We start from the raw sequence: 24,937 nt of genomic DNA, 5'->3' as shown, positions 1-24,937 counted from the left end.
ATGAAACATGTTAATACTAATAAACCCCAGTTAATACGAATTTCAGTTACTCACTGCCAAGCTGTTAACCGTATCCCGTCAGATCACCGAAGTTAAGCGCTGTCTGGCTGGGCTAGCACTTGGATTGGTGACCATCCGGTTTGCCGAGAGCTGCTGGCAACCGGGGTGCAGTCAGCACTTGCGAGGCAAACTGAGACGTAGTGGCTCCGGTCTCGTAAACTGACGTACAGCTGGGAGAGCGGTGTGCTGACCCCATGCCCCTCCATGTCCTCATCCAGTGACGCCTGTGGGCTGAGGATGACGGTCGGTACCGTTGGGCCTTCATGGCCTATTCGGGCGAAGCTAAGTTTTTATCTAGTGGCGACCGTTGTGTCTTAGTAATCCTGCTGATGTTGTTTATCTGCTATACGCAGAGTGCTGTGTGTATCCGCTGTACAATAGGGCACTGCAGCAGATTTAGTTGAGAACGCATTTTTTTATTTCATCACAGATGACAACTCAAAATGGCTCTGAGCACTATGCGACTTAACTTCTGAGGTTATCAGTCGCCTAGAACTTAGAACTAATTAAACCTAACTAACCTAAGGACATCACACACATCCATGCCCGAGGAAGGATTCGAACCTGCGACCGTAGCGGTCGCTCGGTTCCAGACTGTAGCGCCTAGAACCGCACGGCCACTCTGGCCGGCAGATGACAACTCATAGCTAGCATTTTTCCAATATACCTTCATATACGACGACTGGTTTTGCCACCCAACCCAAATACGAAACATTCTACCTCTTGACGTCATAACATACTGTGAGGCATAGTTCCATTCGAGACCACGTTCCACATAAAATGTCAGAAAAATTAAATTAGATTTATGCGTTTTCCGTGGTAATTTTGGTATAATGTTGTTTATTTTATCCTGTGACGACTGTCTACGACAGGGCCGCCCACGTCATGCCAAAACTTCACGCGTGCAGTGTGTGGGTCGGGTGCATGCCAAGGTCCATCTTGACATTCGGCTTTGCTCTGCCCTTCTCGGAAGTACATGGAACACAGCGACATCTTCTTGTCCGCAGAATCGTGCTGTCAGCGGTGTTTAACCTTCGCTGTTTGTTCGTGGTATGAAGGACGTCCACAGGTCCAGTGGCTGTTTGCTCAAAAAGAGACAATCTAGTGATCTATCGTTGCAGTCCTTCAAAGTCAATGGCGATGACAAAAGAGTGGGATGGGACTTCCCAGTTACCATAACGACAGGTACTGCATATTTGCTTTGAAACGATGTTACAATGCAGAAGGAATTTGAAGATTTAGTTGACAATGAAGGAGCAAAAAATTACAACGATCGACAGACGAGATTTATCGTTCTGTACATAGAAAATACTTCGTGCTTTGCAGGCATGGAGCACGTGATGAAATTGATCGTATGAATGGTAACATTTTTGAAGTCGCACGCATTAGTCCATTCTCAGTTGGTACTGTTTGCAATGGAACTGAAAGAAGAGTTTGGAGATTTCATGTTTTACTGTAAACTACACTGAAGCACCGAAGAAGCTGGTATAGGCATGGGTATTCAAATACAGACATATGTAAATATGCAAAGTACGGCGCTGCAGTCGGCAACGACTATATAAGACAAGTGTCTGCCGCAGTTGTCAGATCGGTTACTGCTGCTACAATGGCAGACTATCGAGGTCACGTGGTGACTGAACGTGGGGTTATAGTCAACGTAGGAGCGATGGGACACAACATCTCCGGTAGCGATGAAGTGGGGAATTTTTCATAGACCATTTCATGAATGTACCGTGAATATCAGGAATTCGGTAAAACATCAAATCTGCGACATCGCTGCGGCTGGTAAAAGATCCTGCAAGAAAGGGACGAAAGATGGCTGAAGAGAATCGTTCAACGAGACAGAAGTGCAACCCTTTCGAAAACTGCTGCAGATTTCAATGATGCGCCGTCAACAAGTGTCAGCGTGCCAACCATTCAACGAAACATCATCAATATGGGATTTCGGAGCCGAAGGCGCACTTGTGTGCTCTTGATGATTGCACGACACAAAGCTTTACGCCTCTCCTGGGCCTCTGAACACCGACATCACACTGTTGATGACTGTGAACGTGTTGCCTGGTCGGACGAATGTCGTATCAAATTGCCTTGAGTGGATGGACGTGTACGGGTATGGAGACAACGTCAAGAATCCATCGACCCTGCAAGTCAGCAGGGGAGTGTTCAAGATGCTGGACGCTCTGTATTGGTGTGGGACATGTGGTTGGAGTGATATGGGACTCCTGATACGTCTAGATACGGCTCTGACAGGTGAAATGTACGTAAGTATCCTGTCTGATCACTTGCATCCATTCAGGTCATTATGCATCCTGACGGACTTGGGCATTTCCAGCAGGACAATGCGACACGCCACACTTCCCTAACTGTTACGGGGTGGCTCCAGGAACACTCTTCTGAGGTTAAACACTTCCGCTGGCCACCAAACTCCCCAGACATGAGCATTATTGTTCATATCCGGGATGCCTTGCAACGTGCTTTTCAGAATAGATCCCCAACCCCCTCGTACTCTTACGGATTTGTGGACAGCCCTGCACGATTCACGACGTCAATTCCCTCCATAACTACTTCGGCTATTAGTCGAGTCCATTACACATCGTACTGTGACACTTCTGCGTGCTGCCGGGAGCCCTACACGATATTAGGCAGGTTTTCCAGTTTCTTTGGCTCTTCACTGTATCTTCAGTGTGGCAAAAATAATTAAATAATACTGAAAATTTGTTTTCTTTGTGACCTACGTTGCTGAGAAGTGCGAAATATAAAACCAAGTCTTATGCAGTGCGACTACACTGCCATTTAAGTGCGGCGTGTTCGTAGTTTTCCCTTCTTCCCTTACTCGCGCTCAGACAGCGTGTCTTGGCAGTGGTAGAAACGTGAAGGACGGCTGAGCGCTTTGGCAATTGGTCCTGGACATTGCCCGCGAGCCGAATCTTGGTAGACCCTGATCTAAGAGACTCTGTTAGTGGAACATTAGTTTAGTTTTCTCATTCCTTTTCGACGCTTGGGATTTTCTGTGGTTCATGAGGTGAAATGGCGTTCTGGGGAGAAGTTATGTTTCTATCCTTATGGGTGGGCTTTCCGGCAAGAGCAAAATGGTCCAAATGGCTCTGAGCACTATGCGACTTAACTTCTGAGGTCATCAGTCCCCTAGAACTTAGAACTACTTAAACCTAACTAACCTAAGGACATCATACACATCCATGCCCGAGGCAGGAATCGAACCAGCGACCGTAGCGGTCGCGCGGTTCCAGACTGTAGCGCCTAGAACCGCTCGGCCACCCCGGCCGGCGGCAAGAGCAGATAAAGCCGATGGAGAAAGGCAAGCATGGTCCGTTTCCGCTGTCTATGCTGGGACCAGATCGGCGGGACCGATCGTTATATTAGGCTTCTGCATTTGGAAGGTAGGAGAGCACACTGGGACACTGACCTCGAGATAAACACGCTGAGATCGTACCTTACCGTACGGCTGCCAGCGAGCACTGCAAGATGCCTGTGCCAGGAGGAACTAACACCCTTGCCGATTCATTGTCGCCTATATGTATGATGAATGAGGTGAAAGAGGGCCTGCAGGATAATAATTTCAATCTATACTGCCTCATGAATGTTGTATTCGGGAAGTACATTGGGAACTCCTTGTCTGATTTTGCGGCAGAACAGAATAAGAACCCCGCACTGTGGGAATAAAAACGAAATACAAAGGCAGAACTGCATACAAATCAGGCAGTATTATCTGGTTAGGAAAGGAGAAGACACTATGATGAATTTCAGCAGTTGTTATTGGTTTCAGAATGATTAATCATCAAACTGATTTGGTGCACTCATTTGAGCTAAGTTTGTTTCGGCCCCAAGAAATATTTCATGAAGCCGTGAACGACGTGATATTTCAGAAACATGAAATGGACAATCTTCAAAGTCTTGTCTGTGTGTAAGACAATAGGTATCACAAAGCTAAACCCGCCTCCTCTCACCAGCCACCACTTTTTCCGATCGTGCCACTGAAATTATGTGAATTGGTCACGACATATCTCCAAGGACTCCTCACAAGGACAAGCTACATTCTGGTGACAGTGGGAGTCATATCAAAATACATGGTTCTTGCACCACTAAAGATAATGAAGATCCAAACGGTGTCAGGAGCACTCCTAAAACGTTGTTTCAAAGAAATAGGATACAGTGGGTGATATAAGACAATGGACCACAATTCCAGCCAGGTCGTAGGACGGCAATGCTCAAGTATCATAGGATCAGGTCAGTTTTCATGTAAGTGGACCACCCTGCATCAAAACCGGAGGAAAGAATAATGCAGGATTTTGTGTGCTTGTGAAGTTTGTATTGTGCAAAACAACACCTGTCATGGGAAATCTTTCTCAGCATCTTTGAACAAGTAATGAGTGAATTCCCACTTAGCACCACTACATTGCCTGTGATTAAGGTGGTAAGTAAGCAACAACCACTCGACAGGATATGGGAGCTGGTCGATTTTCCACCAAGTGGAAATCTCTGACACAAGTATGTGGTAAACTTAGCTATCAGATGCATCAAATATTAAATGGCCAGGGAAGATACAGAAAGAGAGGCCAGATCAGAAGGTCATCTGGCACGAATGTCAAGTGGAACAAAAGGTGTTAGTGTGCACTCATGGTCTATCAACAAGAAAGAGAAACAGTGTCAAAAGTTTTTTCTCTTTATACGTTGGACCACTGCGAGATATTAGCATGCACGTCCAGCTATTGGGACAGTGTTATTAAGGAGACAGTTGAGATTAAATTAGCGAGCAATCTCGTTAACAGGGATGGAGGTTTTTATTTAAAATCTGTTCGGAATCCGGCTCTCTCCCTTGTCAAAAAACAGAGAGACAGAGTCAATGCTACCTCACCTGCGAATTCGTAATCTCACTATCGATAGCTCTGACTTTGGTCGTCTTTGGTGGTACTAATGTTCAGTGAGTGTATTATCTTTCCTGCTTCAGTCTGAGAACCGAGGTTTTAAATTTGCATGTGCGTCGCCTGTCCGTTGCAGTTTGCCTTGAAAATGGCGGGATGTTCTCCCGCCGAAATATCGGCGGTCGCTGAAAGTGTTACCTGGCTGAATTCCCGGAAGTTATTTGTATGTTACGACATGTTCGGTATGCCTGCCTTCATTGGAAATGATGTGGCGTAGTCGATTAACGAAATTCCGTACGACCCGCTAAAGTATCGGAACATTGATGCTATCGATGACATCCTGATTGGCTGTTTTCAGCTCAGCAATGGTTTTGGGGATATTTCTGTACACCTTGTCTTTAATAGAGCTCGGCAGTAAGGAGTCGCATGTGTTCAGATCCGGAGAAAGTGGCGTCCAATCGAGGAACATGCCATTGGCCTCTGGGTACCCCATAGCCAGAATACGGTCCCCAAAGTGCTCCTCCAGGACATCAAACACACTCCTGCTTCGCTGGGGTCAGCTCCGTCCCTCTTTAACTGCATCTTGTCGAAATCAGGGTCATTTTGGATAATGGGGACGAATCACCTTCCAAAACCCTCACGTACCGTTCGATAGTCACCGTGCCATCAAGGAATACCGCATTGATTATTCCGTGACTAGACATTGCACACCACACAGTCACCTGTCGAGGGTGAAGAGACCTCTCGATCGCGAATTGCGGATTCTCGATTCCCCAAATGCGCCAATTTTGCTTATTGACGAACCCATCCAAATGAAAATGAGCTTCATCGCTAAACCAAACCACGCAGTGCATACTAATTCATGCACCGCGGACAACCGTGCACTTTGAACATTCTAAAGCAAACTGTTCAGAAGTTATGACGATTTTGTTTCATATAGTTCAGTAATTTTCGCCCTGTATATCTGAAAATTTCTATGGACTCTGCCTTGAAACAGGTAAACCGTGAGCAGCTCATTTGTGACTTCATCTAGTTTAGCATGAGATGCTTTGCTGAAAACTACTGGTTGTTATGGGAACAGAGGCCACCATAATCAAAGGCGTGATATTGCAAACAAGTCTTTCCTGCTAGGTTATGATAAAATACAGATGAATATATCTTGCTATAGACAGTCTAGATAGATGGGCAATGATGCAACACCTACCTCTTTCTAATATTTCATGGTGCCTGCAGAAATGGTTAGTTTGTTGTAATGAAGTGAACATAACAGATGATATTTCAGAGTCCTGCTTCGCATCTGAATAGTCAGCGAAGGTGACTGCCATATGGAGAAGATGAGTTCGATTCCTGGTACTGGCAAGAATTTCTCATTTTTCCCTGGTGAGAGGACTGGTACAAGTGCATTCAGCCTCGTGATGCCAACTGATGAGTTACTTGGTCGAGTAGTAGCGGCTCCTAGGCCTAGAAAGTTTGCAGAAATGCCGGAAGAGCGGTGTGCTGACCACATGCCCCTCCATACCACATCCACACGATGCCTCAAGGCAAGGATGACACGGCGGCCGATAGGCATCTCTTCGGTCTTCGCGGCATGGTCGAAGGTCTCGTTATATTTTAAAAATAGAACTTGAGGTATATTCCGAAACTATTTATGATCTTCAGTCTGATCTGTCATCCTGCCCAGAAAAAATAGTGTCTCCATAAAGCAAGCTAGAAATTCAACAGCAACTGATAAACTTCGTGAGTTAAAAACGTTCTTCACTATAGGGGCTTAAAGCTGTGTCTGAATATGAACTCTATTCTATGTACGCTCCTGGAAATGGAAAAAAGAACACATTGACACCGGTGTGTCAGACCCACCATACTTGCTCCGGACACTGCGAGAGGGCTGTACAAGCAATGATCACACGCACGGCACAGCGGACACACCAGGAACCGCGGTGTTGGCCGTCGAATGGCGCTAGCTGCGCAGCATTTGTGCACCGCCGCCGTCAGTGTCAGCCAGTTTGCCGTGGCATACGGAGCTCCATCGCAGTCTTTAACACTGGTAGCATGCCACGACAGCGTGGACGTGAACCGTATGTGCAGTTGACGGACTTTGAGCGAGGGCGTATAGTGGGCATGCGGGAGGCCGGGCGACGTACCGCCGAATTGCTCAACACGTGGGGCGTGAGGTCTCCACAGTACATCGACGTTGTCGCCAGTGGTCGGCGGAAGGTGCACGTGCCCGTCGACCTGGGACCGGACCGCAGCGACGCACGGATGCACGCCAAGACCGTAGGATCCTACGCAGTGCCGTAGGGGACTGCACCGCCACTTCCCAACAAATTAGGGACACTGTAGCTCCTGGGGTATCGGCGAGGACCATTCGCAACCGTCTCCATGAAGCTGGGCTACGGTCCCGCACACCGTTAGGCCGTCTTCCGCTCACGCCCCAACATCGTGCAGCCCGCCTCCAGTGGTGTCGCGACAGGCGTGAATGGAGGGACGAATGGAGACGTGCCGTCTTCAGCGATGAGAGTCGCTTCTGCCTTGGTGCCAATGATGGTCGTATGCGTGTTTGGCGCCGTGCAGGTGAGCGCCACAATCAGGACTGCATACGACCGAGGCACACAGGGCCAACACCCGGCATCATGGTGTGGGGAGCGATCTCCTACACTGGCCGTACACCACTGGTGATCGTCGAGGGGACACTGAATAGTGCACGGTACATCCAAACCGTCATCGAACCCATCGTTCTACCATTCCTAGACCGGCAAGGGAACTTGCTGTTCCAACAGGACAATGCACGTCCGCATGTATCCCGTGCCACCCAACGTGCTCTAGAAGGTGTAAGTCAACTACCCTGGCCAGCAAGATCTCCGGAACTGTCCCCCATTGAGCATGTTTGGGACTGGATGAAGCGTTGTCTCACGCGGTCTGCACGTCCAGCACGAACGCTGGTCCAACTGAGGCGCCAGGTGGAAATGGCATGGCAAGCCGTTCCACAGGACTACATCCAGCATCTCTACGATCGTCTCCATGGGAGAATAGCAGCCTGCATTGCTGCGAAAGGTGGATATACACTGTACTAGTGCCGACATTGTGCATGCTCTGTTGCCTGTGTCTATGTGCCTGTGGTTCTGTCAGTGTGATCATGTGATGTATCTGACCCCATGAATGTGTCAATAAAGTTTCTCCTTCCTGGGACAATGAATTTACGGTGTTCTTATTTCAATTTCCAGGAGTGTAGTATTCACGTCATATAATCATTCCGTTAAACTCCCCAGATGAAACTGTATATCGACATAAATGCAGAGAACTTTATGAATATAAGAAAAATCATTTTGAAAAGAGTTTTTTGCAAACTAGAAGTACCAACATCTATTTTAATACATTTTTATCTTTTGGCATAATCAAATCTAAGTAAAAACTGAAAAGAATTTAAATGTACTTATTAGAAGCCAACGAAATAAAGAAAATAAATAAACCTGTAAAAACCCTCCGTCTGCAAAGGGCATATGTATGCCTTAGAAAAGCCCGCCCTCATCCCGAAAGAGTGAGTGAGTGAGAGAGAGAGAGAGGGACAGAGAGAGAGAGAGAGAGAGAGAGAGAGAAAGAAAGAAAGATCAGGCATCAGGGTTGCCTGGGGATGACAAAAAGTCAGCTTGCCCCAAAGTCGGGAAGGTTTCTTCAAAAACGACTCAGCATATTTCCACCACTATTTTCATTTTTTACTTTCTCCATGTTTGAATGATGGTGATACCACACCTGCTGTTCAGTTAATAAGCCACTCCATTTATTTAATTAGAGCTTCATTAAGCCACCACATCATCGTATTTGGCCATTATCAAGTATAACTGAAAGTTATGCTATAGCAAAACAACGTCAAATAATTTATTATTTGATTTTTTATTTGTTTGTTCATCAGTTCTCTAAATGGTCTGATGCGACCTGCCACGAATTCCTCTATGGTATCAACCTCTTCGTTACAGATTTCCATTTCCATTCAACATCTTTAGTTATTTGCTGGATATATTACTATACCCGTCTTCTCCTGCCTCCAGTACCATGGAAGCTATTTCCTGATGTCTTAATACGTCCTATCATCGTATCCCTTCTTCCTGTCGGTGATACGAATTTCTTGCCTCCCCAGTTCTACAGAAAACTGTTTACTATCTTATCAGTCCACCTTAATTTTCAACATCCTACAGTAGCACCACACTTTAAACGGTTCAATTCCTTTCTTTTCCGGTTTTCCTACGGCCAAAACAATGATGTGCTCCAGATGTACATTCTCAAAATTGTCGTCCTCAAATTAAGACCAGTGTCCTCTTTGCCCGGAACGGTCTACTTTTATGTCCTCCTTGCTTCGTCTGTCATGTGTTATTTTACTTTCAAAATAGCAGAATTCCTTCACTTTGTTGGTGGTCTCGAAGTCTGATGACGTTTATCACGGAAGGTTATTACAACTTTCCTGTATGCTGAATCTGTCGTTTCGATTACCATCCGTTTTTAGATTTTAGTATTTTATTACTTTCCAAGTTGATTGCCAACTATTCTCAATCTAGCTAATTCTTCGTCATTAACAAATTGTTATCGGAGTCTTCATCTACTTCTGGGCAAGCTTTACGGTACAATATCTGATTTCGGGATCATTGTCTCACCGTGACGTAGTCCAGCGGGTAATCCCCCCATCCCGAGGCCTTTTCCAGGGGTATGCCCTTCTCTTGTCACTTCTGCGACGTGTGTTCTCAACTACCAGTTGATGTTTAGTGTGGAAATGTGTTAGTCTCTACCCTCTCATTTCTAATAACGAGACAATAGTCTACTACAACACTATCTTCTGTTTCTTTCCCTGCCGCAGCGTTCCAGCCTCCCATGATTAATTAGATTTTCCACAACCATTACCTTAGTAAATTACATGTTCAGTATCCTCATATACTTGCTCCATCTCTTCATCTTCTACGTGCAAAAAATTCAGAATCGCAGATTTTGAGTGATGGTGCGATAGAACTTTATTTTTTACCAGTATAAATGTTGTAATCACACTTTTACAATGCTCAAAAAAGCATTAAAATAACGTTTTAAGAAGTCTTCATTTCAAAAACACCCTACCCTCCTCCGGAAGGTCACAGTATCGGAAACTTTTTTTTTTTAACAAATCAAGAATTGTCGGCATATATACCTGAGCTATTGGCACTGACGTTGGTTTGCTGTGATTCTGGTAAGAGTAATCCTATTACTTTTAACGTAACAATTTTATTTAACATAGAAACACAGTAAAACATAAAATTTTTTGACAAAAATTTATGCAACGGAGAATGGGCATTAACCAACTGGCAATGCTGTGAATCTATGGAAGCACCTGAACTAAGGTGTATTATTATGTATTAAATAATTACTGAAGTAGGATAACAAAGAATGTAAATACACTACTGGCCATTAAAATTGCTACACAAAGAAGAAATGCAGATGATAAACGGGTATTCATTGGACAAACATAGTATACTAGAACTGACATGTGATTACATTTTCACGCAACTTGGGTGCATAGATCCTGAGAAATCAGTACCCAGAACAACCACCTCTGCTCGTAATAACGGCCTTGATACGCCTGAGCATTCAGTCAAACAGAGCTTAGATGGCGTGTACAGGTACAGCTGCCCATGCAGCTTCAACACGATAACACAGTTCAACATGAGTAGTGACTGGCGTATTGTGAGGAGCCAGTTGCTCGGCTACCATTGACCAGACATTTTCAATTTGTGAGAGATCTGGAGAATGTGCTGGCCAGGGCAGCAGTCGAACATTTTCTGTATCCACAAAGGCCCGTACAGGACCTGCAAAATGCGGGCGTGCATCATCCTGCTGAAATCTAAGGTTTCGCAGGGATCGAATAAAGGGTAGAGCCACGGGTCGTAACACATCTGTAATGTAAAGTCCACTGTTCAAAGTGCCGTCAGTGCGAACAAGAGGTGACGGAAACGTGTAACCAATGGCACCCCATACCATCACGCCGGGTGATACGCCAGTACGGCGATGACGAATACACGCTTCTAATGTGCGTTCACCGCGATGTCGCCAAACACGGATGCGACGATCATGATGCTGTAAACAGAACCTCGATTCGTCCGAAAAAATGACGTTTTGCCATTCGTGCACCCAGTTCCTCGTTGAGTACACCACCGCAGGCGCTCCTGTCTGTGATGCAACATCAAGGGTAACCGCAGCCATGTTCTCCGAGCTGATAGTCCATGCTGCTGCAAACGGCCTCGAACTGTTCGTGCAGATGGTTGTTTTCTTGCAGACGTCCCCATCTGTTGACTCAAGGATCGAGACGTGGCTGCACGATCCGTTACAGCCATGCGGATAAGATGCCTGTCAGCTCGACTGCTAGTGATACGAGCCCGTTGGGATCCAGCACGGCGTTCCGTATTACCCTCCTGAACCCACCGATTCCATATTCTGCTGACAGTCATTGGATCTCGACCAACGCGAGCAGCTATGTCGCCATACGATAAACAGCAATCGCGATAGGCTACAATCCCACCTTTATCAAAGTCGGAAACGTAATGGTATGCATTTCTCCTCCTTACACGAGGCATCACAACAACGTTTCACCAGGCAACGCCGGTCATCTACTGTTTGTGTATGAGAAATCTGTTGGAAACTTTCCTCATGTCAGCACGTTGTAGGTGTCGCCACCGGCGCCAACCTTGTGTGAATGCTCTGAAAAGCTAATCATTTGCATATCACAGTATCTTCTTCCTGTCGGTTAAATTTCGCGTCTGTAGCACGTCGTCTTCGTGGTGTAGCAATTTTAATGGTCAGTAGTGTATTATTTGAAATGACTAATATTCTTGCGGAACTTATATTTTGAATTTCAATTTTCGGACATTTAATCGCGCAAGGCGGGGATTAACTATAAGTTCTCCTTTCGCACTTGTTTGTATGACCTTGTAGTGCTGTGTGGCGGACAGAATGGGAAGACCCGCAGACAGGGTCGCACTGAATGCTGACGTGGACGTGGTATCCAGCTCTGAAGATGTGAGATTTTAAAACTGCTTAAAAGTGCGTAGAGTTGTGATGTGGCTACTGAGTGTATATAGAGAAATCGTGTCTATCGCAGGTATTGTTGAAGTATCTGAGCGGTAGCTCCATTATGAACAATGGCCTCTACAGGCATCTTGGTCAGCCTTATTAATCCACATGGTCAGAGACGTGAGAAAATGATATAAATTTGCCATCACAGTTTTGACGGCACGGCAACTTTCCTTAGAAGTGTATAAGAAAATTAAGTATTTAATTATGCTCAAATTTTAAGAATATATTATTTTATGTTCTAAGTAGTTTCTAACATTCATTTACCTGAAGGCATTTCTTATTCCTGATTCCCCTGTCATTGTGTATTTAATGTTTTGTGTTTAATATACGCCTTCAAATATTCGAATCCTATATTCTGGGGAGAAGTTATGTTTCTCTCCTCATGGGTGGGCTTTCCGGCAAGAGCAATGGGTCTGAGCACTATGGGACTTAACTTCTGAGGTCATCAGTCCCTTAGAACTAAGAACTACTTAAACCTAACTAACCTAAGGACATCACACACACCCATGCCCAAGGCAGGAATCGAACCTGCGACCTAAACTGTCGCGTGGTTCCAGACTGTAGCATCTAGAACCACTCGGTCACACCGGCCGGCGCCGAATGTAAAAATTCATGATGTGTTCACTAGCTTAGGTAGCTATTATTTCCAATGAACGAAAGGTTTTGGCTGCATTTTTACTTATGAATGGTAAATTTGGTTGAATTACTTTTCCAACAGGAACATAATTACGTTCAATAATCATTCAGTCTCCGGGTTTTAAAAACATGATGGCAATAGGACTAAGTAATAACTGCACAGGTTGCATCCGACTCATTTTCAAGTCGAGCTGACAGGCATCTTATCCGCATGGCTGTAACGGATCGTGCAGCCACGTCTCGATCCTTGAGTCAACAGATGGGGACGTCTGCAAGAAAACAACCATCTGCACGAACAGTTCGACGACGTTTGCAGCAGCATGGACTATCAGCTCGGAGAACATGGCTGCGGTTACCCTTGACGCTGCATCACAGACAGGAGCGCCTGCGGTGGTGTACTCAACGAGGAACTGGGTGCACGAATGGCAAAACGTCATTTTTTCGGACGAATCGAGGTTCTGTTTACAGCATCATGATCGTCGCATCCGTGTTTGGCGGCTTCGCGGTGAACGCACATTAGAAGCGTGTATTCGTCATCGCCGTACTGGCGTATCACCCGGCGTGATGGTATGGGGTGCCATTGGTTACACGTTTCCGTCACCTCTTGTTCGCACTGACGGCACTTTGAACAGTGGACTTTACATTACAGATGTGTTACGACCCGTGGCTCTACCCTTTATTCGATCCCTGCGAAACCTTAGATTTCAGCAGGATGATGCACGCCCGCATTTTGCAGGTCCTGTACGGGCCTTTGTGGATACAGAAAATGTTCGACTGCTGTCCTGACCAGCACATTCTCCAGATCTCTCACAAACTGAAAACGTGTGGTCAATGGTAGCCGAGCAACTGGCTCCTCACAATACGCCAGTCACTACTCATGTTGAACTGTGGTATCGTGTTGAAAGTGCATGGGCAGCTGTACCTGTACACGCCATCTAAGCTCTGGTTGACTGAATGCCCAGGCGTATTAAGGCAGTTATTACGAGCAGAGGTGGTTGTTCTGGGTACTGATTTCTCAGGATCTATGCACCCAAGTTGCGTGAAAATATAATCACATGTCAGTTGTAGTATAATATATTTGTCCAATGAATACCCGTTATCATCTGCATTTCTTCTTTGTGTAGCAATTTTAATGGCCAGTAGTGTATTTGTTGTGTTGTAGGTTATGATCGAACCGCACATCCACCCTAGACTTTGGAAAAAAAAATGTCGATTGCCTTGCAATTTATAAATTTCAGTTTGAGTTATATACGTTTAAAGTTATTCAAAATTATAATTAATTATTTGTTTGTACAGTGTAAGATAAATGCTTATACTCAGTTGGGTGAAATAAGGCTGTACAGTTTTGTAAGCGGTTTGTCCCCAGGGAAGAATTTTACGCAGCCGAGGATATGCACCGAGGTCGCGCGAACGGCCGAATAAGCAGCTGATTTTGAGTGTAACGGCCAATAATCCAGAACGGTGCATTATGTAAGTTAATAGTTTGGTTAAACACGGCAGTTAATCGCGTTAATAAGTGAAAAGAAGGAACGTACACTAGATCACTGATGTGTAGTTATGTAATAGTAAAACAAAAACAGTTACGGAAGTACTAGGTTGGATTACATGCGATTTGTTGCACCAAAAGGCGGTAAAATGAGTATTTGGTTGCACACTCACTCTCTGTCCTACCTCCCTTCTCATGACGAATCCTATTCCCGTTACAGAATCTTCTACTGCTCCTGATTTTGTCATATATTCATCTCGTCAGAAAGCCTTATCCTCTTTCCATTCATTTCACTGGTCCCACTACGTCTAGATGTAGCCTCTACGTTTCTCATTCCAGATTTTCTAGCTTACCTACCACAACAGATTTCTGACATCCCATGCTCTGCCTCATAGAATTTTACCCTTTCGTTTGTTATTCGATCTTTTTCTCGTGGTTACCTCCACCTTGGCAGCCTCCTCGCGAAGATACGAAAGCGGGACTAACCTGGAATCTTTCGCTAGTGGAGAAATTATCATGTAACTTTCGCAATTGTAGGCCACCTATGGGTAAACATTAAATATCTTTAATTCAGTTGTTTCCATTCCCTTGTGCATTCCATTCCTTTTCGTCTCGATTTCGAACACGTGCTCCATGTTAAGTGAGCTCGCGGTCGTTGGGAAGTTTCTCTGGCAACAATTTGCAACGAATAGGTTACAACCCAGAAAATTCAGCCATCTGTAACAGAGGTGGCGGCAGCACGAAGAAGGTACGGTCACCACTTTCCTGGTGCAGGTAACGCTGGCAGTAGGAACTCCGCCGGCTGCTGTAGTTGAACGGTTCTAGGCGCTTCAGTCCGGAACCGCGCGCCTGCTACGGTAGCAGGTTAGAATCCTGCCTCGGGCATGGATGTGTGTGATGTCCTTAGGTTAGTTAGGTTTAACTAGTTCTAAGTTCTAGGGGACTGATGACCTCAGATGTTAAGTCCCATAGTGCTTAGAGCCACTGGAACCATTTTAGTAGGAGCACCGAGGCAGCTGCCATGTTGCTAGCCGTGTCCAGGGCGATCCCACTGCGGACTGCGGACGGAAAGCGTTGTGTGGCCGCCTAGAAGACGGAGTTCTGGCAGATGGATGAGATACGCGTCTGACGCAGCTTCCTACACGCCGCGCTATCTCCGAACACAACGTTCGCACTGTACGCGCTTCCGTTGTAGCCTTTGCTCTCACTCGGCTTTGTTTCTTTTCGCAGACTGATCTGCATTTAAATTCCCGGGTCTGAAAGGCGCGGAATATCTGACAAACATTGACGGAAACTGAAGGCATTGCACAATAAACAGTTAAACGCTAGCGAACTGATTCTTCACAATTTACATGGCTGTGAAGTGCGTAGATTAAAATTTTCTCCTTACGGGGGCTTATTTTCAGTATTTTAACAACAGAAATAGTACATTCCTGAAGATGAAGCATGGTATGGATACGTGTTGGCTGTTACATGTACGAGGTGTGGCTATAAAATAATGGAACTGATGCTGCCACAGACTAAGTCTGCATGTGCCAAAGATGAACAAACAGTAACTGTGAAGCTTGAGGCCTTCTCAGTGGCGTGTGGAATCTCTTATGCCTGTAGACAAAGCAGTGTGGGTGTGGCCTTCATTTGTGTAAGACCTGATTTTGTTTTGCCGGAAAAATAGTATGTGTAGTAACAGAGGGAAACGTTTCCGTGAAGTTTCACAAGAAACTTGGAAAAACTGCAACTGAAACCTATCTGTTACGAAAAGAAATGTGTGGTGAAGACTGTTTATCACAGATGCGAGATTTTTAGTGGTTCAAGCATTTCCAAACTGGCCGAGATGACGCTGAAGATAACTCACGCCCAGGAGGCCCTTCGACATAAAAACGTATGTAAATACCAAACCGTAGGTGCTCTGACTCGATCTGACAGTCCGTTGATTGCTGAAATTGTAAGGCTTGACAAAGAATGACCAAGGCAACTTTTACATAAAAAATTTAACATGAGAAATGTGTGAACGAAACAGGTACCGAAAATTTTCAAGATCGTACAAGAAGAAGCTCGAGAAAATGTTTATACTGACACTTTGAGTATCGTTGAAATATCTTGATTTTTCACTTATGATCTGGAAAATAAGAGCAAATCCATGGATTGGAAGGGCCCACCTTAATCGAGCGAACAAAGCTCGTATGAGCAAGTCAAGATTCAAAGCGATGATGATAGTACTTTTCGATATTCATGGAAGTGTGTATCTTCACTGGTTTCCTGAAGGTCAAACTATTAATCAGCATTACTGCCTTGAGGTTCTTGCTCAACTCCGTGAGAAAATAAGAAAACAACAATCCGAATTGTGGAAGAACAAGTCATCGGCTCTGCATCAAGACAGCAGGCCGGCTCATCCTTATTTGCCTGACCTAGCACCATGTAAGGTGTCAGGCAAATCCAACACCTTCCATGAAAACCCTGACATGATAAGGAAATCCAGTAGTATGTCACATAGTTCCGAATAAATCGTGACATTAAATTAACCAAAGTAATACGAGTAACGAGTGAGCAAATGGAATACCATAGACTAACACAAGAATGCCTAAATACATGTCATACCTTCCCACCGCGAGACAGACGCAGTTGCGAGGGGAGAAACGAGAACAGAAGCCGAGAGCAGAAGCGTGTTAAGCTAGAAGGCCCTACGATAAGGGACGGACACCCACGTCGCCAGCTAACCACCAGGACCACCCCGCAGTCCATGTTAAAAGCTAGAGCCCTCCAGAAGAACAGTATAGATCTTACGATAACACTAAAAGGGCCTCACCAGTTGCAAGTTTTAGCGTGACACTTTTTCGCGTCTCTGTTACGTTGTAAACTTTAAAAACATTGCCCCACCACAAAAAGTATAACGTTTCTCATTGGATAGACAGAATTTTTGTAGGCGGAGCTTAAGGTTAACATTGAGACCCTGATTCGTCAGATGAAAACACAGCCAGATAGTTTTTTTAACCAACTTCGGTAAATTGTAGTAAGGAGAAGTTAGGAGAGAGTTGCTTCCGAGACAGCGAGCTGTATGGAGCTGCGCCGGCCGCCGCCCGCTGACGAACACCGACAAGGTAATGAACGCACGTGATGCCGCATTTTTGAGCGCATAAGGCTTCACTCAGAACTGCAGAAGTCTCATCTGTTACATCCCCTTTTTACGTAATACTAGTGTTGATCGTCAATTGAAGCTCATGGTATTCACATTTGCTACGTAAGTTAAAATCTGCAACGCGATGATTTTTCTGTTATATAATTATTGAGAAAACACATCAGCCTCTGTAATTTACAAGTTAGATAAGAATTTAAAGATAATTGAGGGTCACTGTAGACCATTTTGATAGTTTTCTCTTTTGTGAAACTTAATTTAAACCTAGATTATAGATGTGGTATGGCATAGGTCATCCTTCGATCCATTGTAGAACTTGGAAACCCATTCAGGGAATATTCGTTCACATTTTTGTTGAACGCAGTTGGTTTTTATCATCCTGTATTAAAACATTTCCTTTTGTCAATAGCGCAATTTATAAAAAATGTTTTGTGAGTAGAATAAAATTTCCAGTGGTAAACTTAACTGCTTTTTCGACGTTATTTTACCAGCTAACTAAAAATAGGAAAGCCTTGAACCCCTTCCACTAAATTTAGTTAGTATTAAGATTCTTTTACAGGGAGTGCAGTGGAGCTGACGCTGGAATCATTAAGTATTTGGTTATATCATCGCTAGCCTCACTGAACTCTTCTGAACTCTACATGTCATGTGTGGTCTGGCGTCTCCTTACCAGCAACAGGTCCCAGGTTCAAACTAGTCAATTCCCTAAAAAACACGCTCAGAGCGTCGTTGCGCGAAAGTGGTAGGGAGACACGACATAGAACAACAGACGCCACGCAGAATGTTAGAACCATACTACTATTATCTTTTCCCCAAGATCAAATCTGCATCAAAAAGAATAAGATTTGAGTCTGTTGAAGCAATGAAAGTAACGACTGCTAGTGTCATCAAGTAGCTCACATAGGAAAACATCCAACACTATTTGCATCAATAGAAACGCGTAGACCTTTGTTGGCATAGATGAGGGGAGCATATTGAGAGTGACAATAATTAAATATTAAGTTGGTGCGGATGTTCGTAGCGTTTTTGTTTTGCATGTTGGTTTTCCGGTTGCTATGGGTTTATTTATCGATTGTCATTTCTTATTTTTCAATGTTGTTATTTGACTGTAGGTATTGTCATTTTGTCATTTGGAGGTAGCCAGTGGAGCTGCGGACGCTAGAAAAAAGGAGTGCCAAGTGGAGAAATATGAATGTTTCCGACATATTCCTCTGTTTGAGTTCAATAGAGGGGTGACGGCAATGGAGGCAGAAAAAAGCATTTGCGCCGTGTATGGGGATAGTGCCATTATACAGAACACAGCAAGAAACTGGTTTTCTCGGATTAAGGAGGATCATTTTGACATTAGAGACTCTCCACGTTTAGTAAGACCTTTTGGATTTCATGAACATGATTTAAACGCATTAATCCACAATGGTCTACGTCAGTGTACTCGAGAACTGCCAAATGTGGTGAACTGTGATCATTCCACCATCGTGCGACATTATTATGCAATGGGGAAAGTTCAAAGTCGGATGCATGGGTACCACATGCTCTAAGCCAAAAGCGGGTGGTCATATGTGTCTCTCTGCTTACTCGTCATCAACTGGCTCGTCAACAACACCGACCATTCCTATCCTGGTGACGAGGAATGTGTCTTTATGCTAACATAACGAAAAGAAAGGAGTGGTTGAGCCCAAAGAAAGCAGCAACTCCTCGTACATAGACCCGCGCGCATCCACGAAAGATAATGTTATGCATCTGGTGGAACAGCGACGTGTGGTGTGCTACGAATTGTTTCCCCAAGGTGTAACCAACACTACTGACAGTTGAAGACGCAATCCAAGAACAGCGACCAGGAAGACTGCGTGACGTAATGCTACTCGTCGATGACGCCCGCCCGCATTCTGGTAGACTGACAAAAAACGCCATACAGGGGTGGTGGGTTGTTTGCGATCTCAGATTTTCACCTTCTCCTCTCTCTCTGTCCAACAGCTTTCAAGAGACTTCCTGGGCACTTTCTTTTCGGACGAAAATCGCTCCAAACATAGCTCGACGATTTCTTTGCCTCAAAACTACATTATTAGAGAAGTTATCGCAGCATTGACAGACTGTTGTACATAGTTGGTTGGTTGGTTGGTTGAGGTTTAAGGGACCAAACAGCAAGGTCATCAGTCCCTTGTGACAAATATGCGCCATTCCGCTAATGGGACAACTCAGTAAAGTCAGAACAATAAAACAGAAAAAGGGAAAAGACGTAAAAAGGCAGTCATGTTGTCATTGGTAAAAAACAAAATGATGGAAGTCGGCAAGAGAACAAACCCAACACTATGCTGAAGCAGCATAGGCAATATCACCTGTGACTTAAAAGGAACAACTGCTATAATGTAGAAAGTACGTATAAGAATAGAAAGACTAACCAAGCCTTAAAAAAAAGGGTAAAAACAGAGTAAAAGGGGAAGAAAAGAGGAATTCGGTCAGGGAGGTGAATCAGGAATCTCTGAACACTGCTTACAGTGGGAGACACCCAAACACTCACCGCCCTGCCCCAACACCAGAGAGAGATTAAAAACCTTAAAACTGAGAATAAAAACCACTTTCCCGGAGGAAGCCGAGTACCAGAGAGACCATCCGGGAATCGTCAGCCAACATCAATGGTAAAGTGCGGGGGAGCCTGTACTTAGCACGCAGAGCCAAAAGGAGGGGGCATTCAACCAAAATGTGGGCTACTGACTGGAAGGCTCCACAACCACATTGTGGGGATGGCTCATCACGCAAAAGAAAACCATGGGTCAACGGAGTATGGCCAATGCGGAGACGATACAGTGTGGTCGAGTCCTTTCGGGAGATGCGAAAGGAAGAACGCCACGGGCCTGGTGTCACCTTAATTGCACGAAGTTTATTAGACAGGGGAGTAGCCTCCCAAGAATTGGCCCATGACTGTGCGAAGTGGGATTTGATGTGAAGCCGGAAATCCGCTGCAGGAGGGGCTACAGAAAACGGGGGGTAAGTAACTGCTCCCCCAGCCAAACGATCAGCGAGCTCATTACCCAGGATACCCACATTACCAGGGACCCAAAGGAAGTCAATAGAACAAGCAGCACGGTGAATATCAGCGAGATGGTCATGGATGGCAGAGACCAAGGGATGGCGCGAAAAACACCGGTCAATAGCAAGAAGGCCACTCATCGAGTCCGTGCATAACAAAACGCGGTTGTGTTGGGACTGTTTAATAAAGGTAAGGGCCTGGGAAATTGCCATCAATTCCGCAGTAAACACTCCAAATGTAGGTGGCAGCAGATGACTTTCCGTTCCAACAGAGGACGTGAAGGCATACCCAACACGATCAGCAGATTTAGAGCCATCAGTGTAAAAAACAACAGCATCCCGAAACTCCCATAAAATTTGGCGGAAAAAGGAACGGAACACCACCGGGGGGATGGAATCTTTCGGACCGTGGCGGTGATCCATCCGAAGTCGAGGCCGAGGAACTAACCAAGGAGGTGTGAAGGCGAGGGAGCGAGGAAGACAGGACAAAGAAGGAAGCTGAAAATCACAGCAAAGAGACGCAAGGCGCAACCCAACCAATAAACCCGCCCGAGGGCGGGAGTCGGGTGGGCGACGTCCATGGTCTGGGAACAGGATAGAATAGGAAGGATGAGTGGGAGAGGAACGGATAGTGAGTGCATAAGACACCAGAAGCTGGGACCACCGAACAGAAAGCGGGGGGGGGATCCCAGCTTCAACCAAGAGACTATCAACAGGGCTAGTAGGGAAGGCACCAGTGGCCAAACAGATACCTCGATGGTGGACTGGATCCAGCACGTGCAGTGTGGAAGGAGCAGCTGAACCATAAACTTGACAACCATAGTCCAAGCGAGACAGAACTAGAGCACAATAAAGACGGAGGAGGAGGGAACGGTCCGCACCCCAAGAGGAGTGGGCAAGGAAACGAAGGACATTGAGTTTACGGAAACATCCTACCTTCAGGAGTCTGATATGGGGCAGCCAAGTGAGCTTGTTGTCGAAAAGAAGACCCAGGAAACGAAACTGTGGGACCACAGGCAATCGTTGTGCAGCGAGATAGAGCTCTGGATCAGGGTGGATCGTAGTACGGCGACAGAAGTGGACCACTCGTGATTTTAAAGGAGAGAATTGAAACCCGTGTGAGAGGGTCCATGCAGAGGCACGCCGTATAGCTACCTGGAGCTGCTGCTCTGCAGATGCCATCGAGGAGGAACTAACCCAAATGCAGAAATCACCCACATACAGGGCAGGGGCGACCAAGGGACCGACAGAGGCCACAAGTCCATCGATAGCAATGAGGAAAAGAAGGACTCTCAAGACAGAACCCTGTGGGATGCCCGTCTCCTGGGTCCGTGGAGAACTAAAAGCAGTACCAACTCGAACTCTGAATGACCGATGGATCAGGAACTGGCGGATAAAAATCGGGAGTGGGCCCCGAAGACCCCACTGATGAAGGGTAAGTAAGATGTGATGGCGCCAGGCCGTGTCATAGGCCTTGCGAAGGTCAAAAAACACTGCAACCAAATGGCGGCGCTGGGAAAAAGCCTGCCGAACTGCAGATTCCAAGCGAAGTAAATGATCGATTGAAGACCGTCCCTCTCGAAAGCCACACTGGTAAGGCGACAATAGATCCCGAGATTCGAGGACACAATTGAGCCGACGGGCTACCATCCGTTCAAGTAACTTACAAACAACATTGGTCAAACTAATTGGCCGATAGCTGTCAACAGATAGGGGGTTCTTACCAGGCTTAAGGACAGGAACCACAATGCTATCCCTCCACTGAGAAGGGAAGTCACCCTGGAGCCAGATACGGTTAAACACCCGAAGAAGATGTTGCCTTTGTGGAGCACTGAGATGTTGAAGCAGTTGGTTATGAATGGAATCTGGGCCAGGGGCCGTATCATGAGAAGAAGATAGAGCAGAAAGAAATTCCCATTCAGTAAAAGGTTCGTTGTAAGATTCTGACTCACAAGGGGTGAAACATAAGGTGGAAGCTTCAGCGAGCTGTTTCTGACGAAGGAAAGCAGCTGGATAGGAGGCTGACACTGAAGCCACTGCAAAATGGGTCGCAAGATGTTCTGCAAGAACTAATGGATCCGTACAAATGCCATCTGGGAGGTGAAGGCCTGGGAGGGTGGACTGCCGATGGCAACCTTGGAGAGAACGAAGTGTAGCCCATACCCGTGGCAGAATGGACAGTAGAACCAAGGGAAGAAACGAATCGTTCCCAACATATCCGCTTACCCTGTTTGATTAAATAACGGGCTTTAGCACGGAGGCGTTTAAAGGTAGTAAGGCTGGCTACGGATGGGTGCCTCTTAAAGTGTTGCAAAGCTCGACGGCGATCACGGATAGCAATGGCAATGGCCGTACTCCACCACGGGACTTGCCGGCGACGAAATGGTCCAGATGAGCGCGGGACAGCAAGGCTAGCAGCGCGAACAATCGCGTCAGACACGTCACGTAGGACGTCATCAATAAAACCCGACAAAGAGGGAGAAAACTCGACCTGTGCAGTGTATAGAGGTCAATCGGCGCGGTGGAAAGACCAACGAGGTAACCTGTCCATCGGGGAGCGGGAAGGGAGCGTGATAATAAACGAGAAATGGTCACTATCACAAAGGTCGTCGCGTGGCGACCAGTGTAATGAAGGGAGGAGAGAGGGAGAAGAAAGAGAAAGATCAATGGCAGAAAAGGTACCATGACCAGCACTGAAATGAGTAGGGGAGCCATCATTAAGAAGGCACAGGTCGTGGTCTGCAATAAATTGGTCTATAAGAAGACCTCGTCTAGATGGAAAGGAACTGCCCCACGAAGGATGATGAGCATTAAAATCTCCAAGGAGGAGGAAGGGAGGAGGAAGTTGCTGAAGAAGGGTGGTTAAGGTAGCAGGTGTAAGAGTCCTGTCAGGAGGGAGATAAAGATTGCAAACTGTGACTGCAGAGTCTAAGTGGACCCTTACAGCAACCACTTCCAATGTAGTTTGGAGAGGAATCCACGTGCTAGCAATGTCTGTACGGACCAACGTACAAACGCCACCAGAAGCCCGCAAGGGTCCGACCCGATTTCGACAGAAAACACGGAACCCACGGAGGGTCGGTGAGTGAGCATCAGTAAAATGAGATTCCTGGTTGGTTGGTTGGTTGCTTGGTTTGGGGGAAGAGACCAAACAGCAAGGTCATCGGTCTCATCAGGTTAGGGAATGACGGAGAAGGAAGTCGGCCGTGCCCTTTCAAAGGAACCATCCCGGCATTTGCCTGGAGTGATTTAGGGAAATCACGGAAAACCTAAATCGGGATGGCCGGACGCGGGATTGAACCGTCGTCCTCCCGAATGCGAGTCCAGTGTGCTAGCCACTGCACCACCTCGCTCGGTGAGATTCCTGGAGAACCACAAAAGCTGCAGAGTAGGACGAAAGAAGGGATTTCAATTCCGGAAGGTGACGATAGTATCCATTACAATTCCATTGGAGAACCACAGAACGATGGTTTAAATGAGGGCTGAACACGCTAAATCCAGTCATACCGCCGGGTCCCCACCCGCCACCGACAAGGAGGGGGCGACATCCATGAACGACAGGTCAGAATCCGGTTGTGAAGTCGGGGAAGGGACCTCCGGTGACACCAGAGGCTCTTTGTCCTGGGACTTATGTTTCTTCTTCCGTTCAGGCTGAGATCGAGGAGGGCTGTGTGGCATGAAGGAGCCAGCTGCAGCAAGATCAGGAACAGAAAGAGACCGGGCGACCTGGGGGCCGACAGACCGCGGCTCTCGCGGTCGCTGCGCGGCAGCAGACCTTTGACCTGGAAGGTGCCGGGAAGGGGCATCCCGGGAGAGGCGCCCTTGACCGGCAGATGCCGAAGGAGTGGGACACTTCTCCGGCTGGGGAGGGGGAGCAGCGCCCATAGGAGAAGGTGTGGGAGCCGCAGGGGAGGGGGGGGGGAGGAGAGGGGTCCAGGATGGGGGTAAGGAAGGGGGAGGAAGGGGTGAAGATGTAACCAAGGCGTAACTAGATGTCATGGACACAGGGTGCAGTCGTGCATATTTCTTATGGGCCTCTGTGTAGGGTAAACGATCGAGGGACTTACACTCCTGTATCTTTTTTTCTTTCTTATATACTGGGCAATTTGGTGAATGTGGAGAATGACTACCATGACAATTTACACATATAGGAGGGGGAACACAGGGACTCCCCTCATGGAGTGGACGTCCACAGTCACCACAGAGAGGGGCCTGGGAACAGCGAGAAGACATGTGGCCAAAACGCAAGCACTTAAAACACCTCATAGGAGGTGGGATGTACGGCTTCACATCACAGCGATAGACCATAATCTTAACTTTCTCAGGGAGGGTATCCCCTTCAAAGGCCAGGATAAAGGCACCAGTATCAATACGATTATCTTTAGGACCCTTCTGAACACGCCGAACAAAGTGAACACCCCGCCATCCGAGATTGTCCCGAAGTTTGAAGGATGAGGTCCCTGTGAAAAATCACACCTTGTACCATATTTAGAGACTGGTGAGGGGTAATGGACACAGGAATTGTGCCAAGATGGGTACAGGCTCGAAGGGCCACAGATTGGGCAGCTGAAGCAGCTGAAGCAGCTGAAGCCATTGCCGGGAGTTCCGATGCTCCAGGATGACGAGCAACCACTC

At 46.4% G+C, this 24,937-nt stretch overlaps 1 protein-coding gene across 1 annotated transcript in view; it reads right to left on the bottom strand.

Moving 5' to 3' along the window:
• The window catches only part of LOC124595462, a 287,251-nt gene that overhangs the window by 175,759 nt on the left and 86,555 nt on the right, over positions 1 to 24,937 (bottom strand). The window lies entirely within an intron of this gene.

Source organism: Schistocerca americana, chromosome 2, assembly GCF_021461395.2.
Source record: "Schistocerca americana isolate TAMUIC-IGC-003095 chromosome 2, iqSchAmer2.1, whole genome shotgun sequence".
NCBI classification, from domain to species: domain Eukaryota; kingdom Metazoa; phylum Arthropoda; class Insecta; order Orthoptera; family Acrididae; genus Schistocerca; species Schistocerca americana.
The sequence above is the reverse complement of the archived record's forward strand: the minus strand, read 5'-3'. Positions and strand labels throughout refer to the sequence as shown.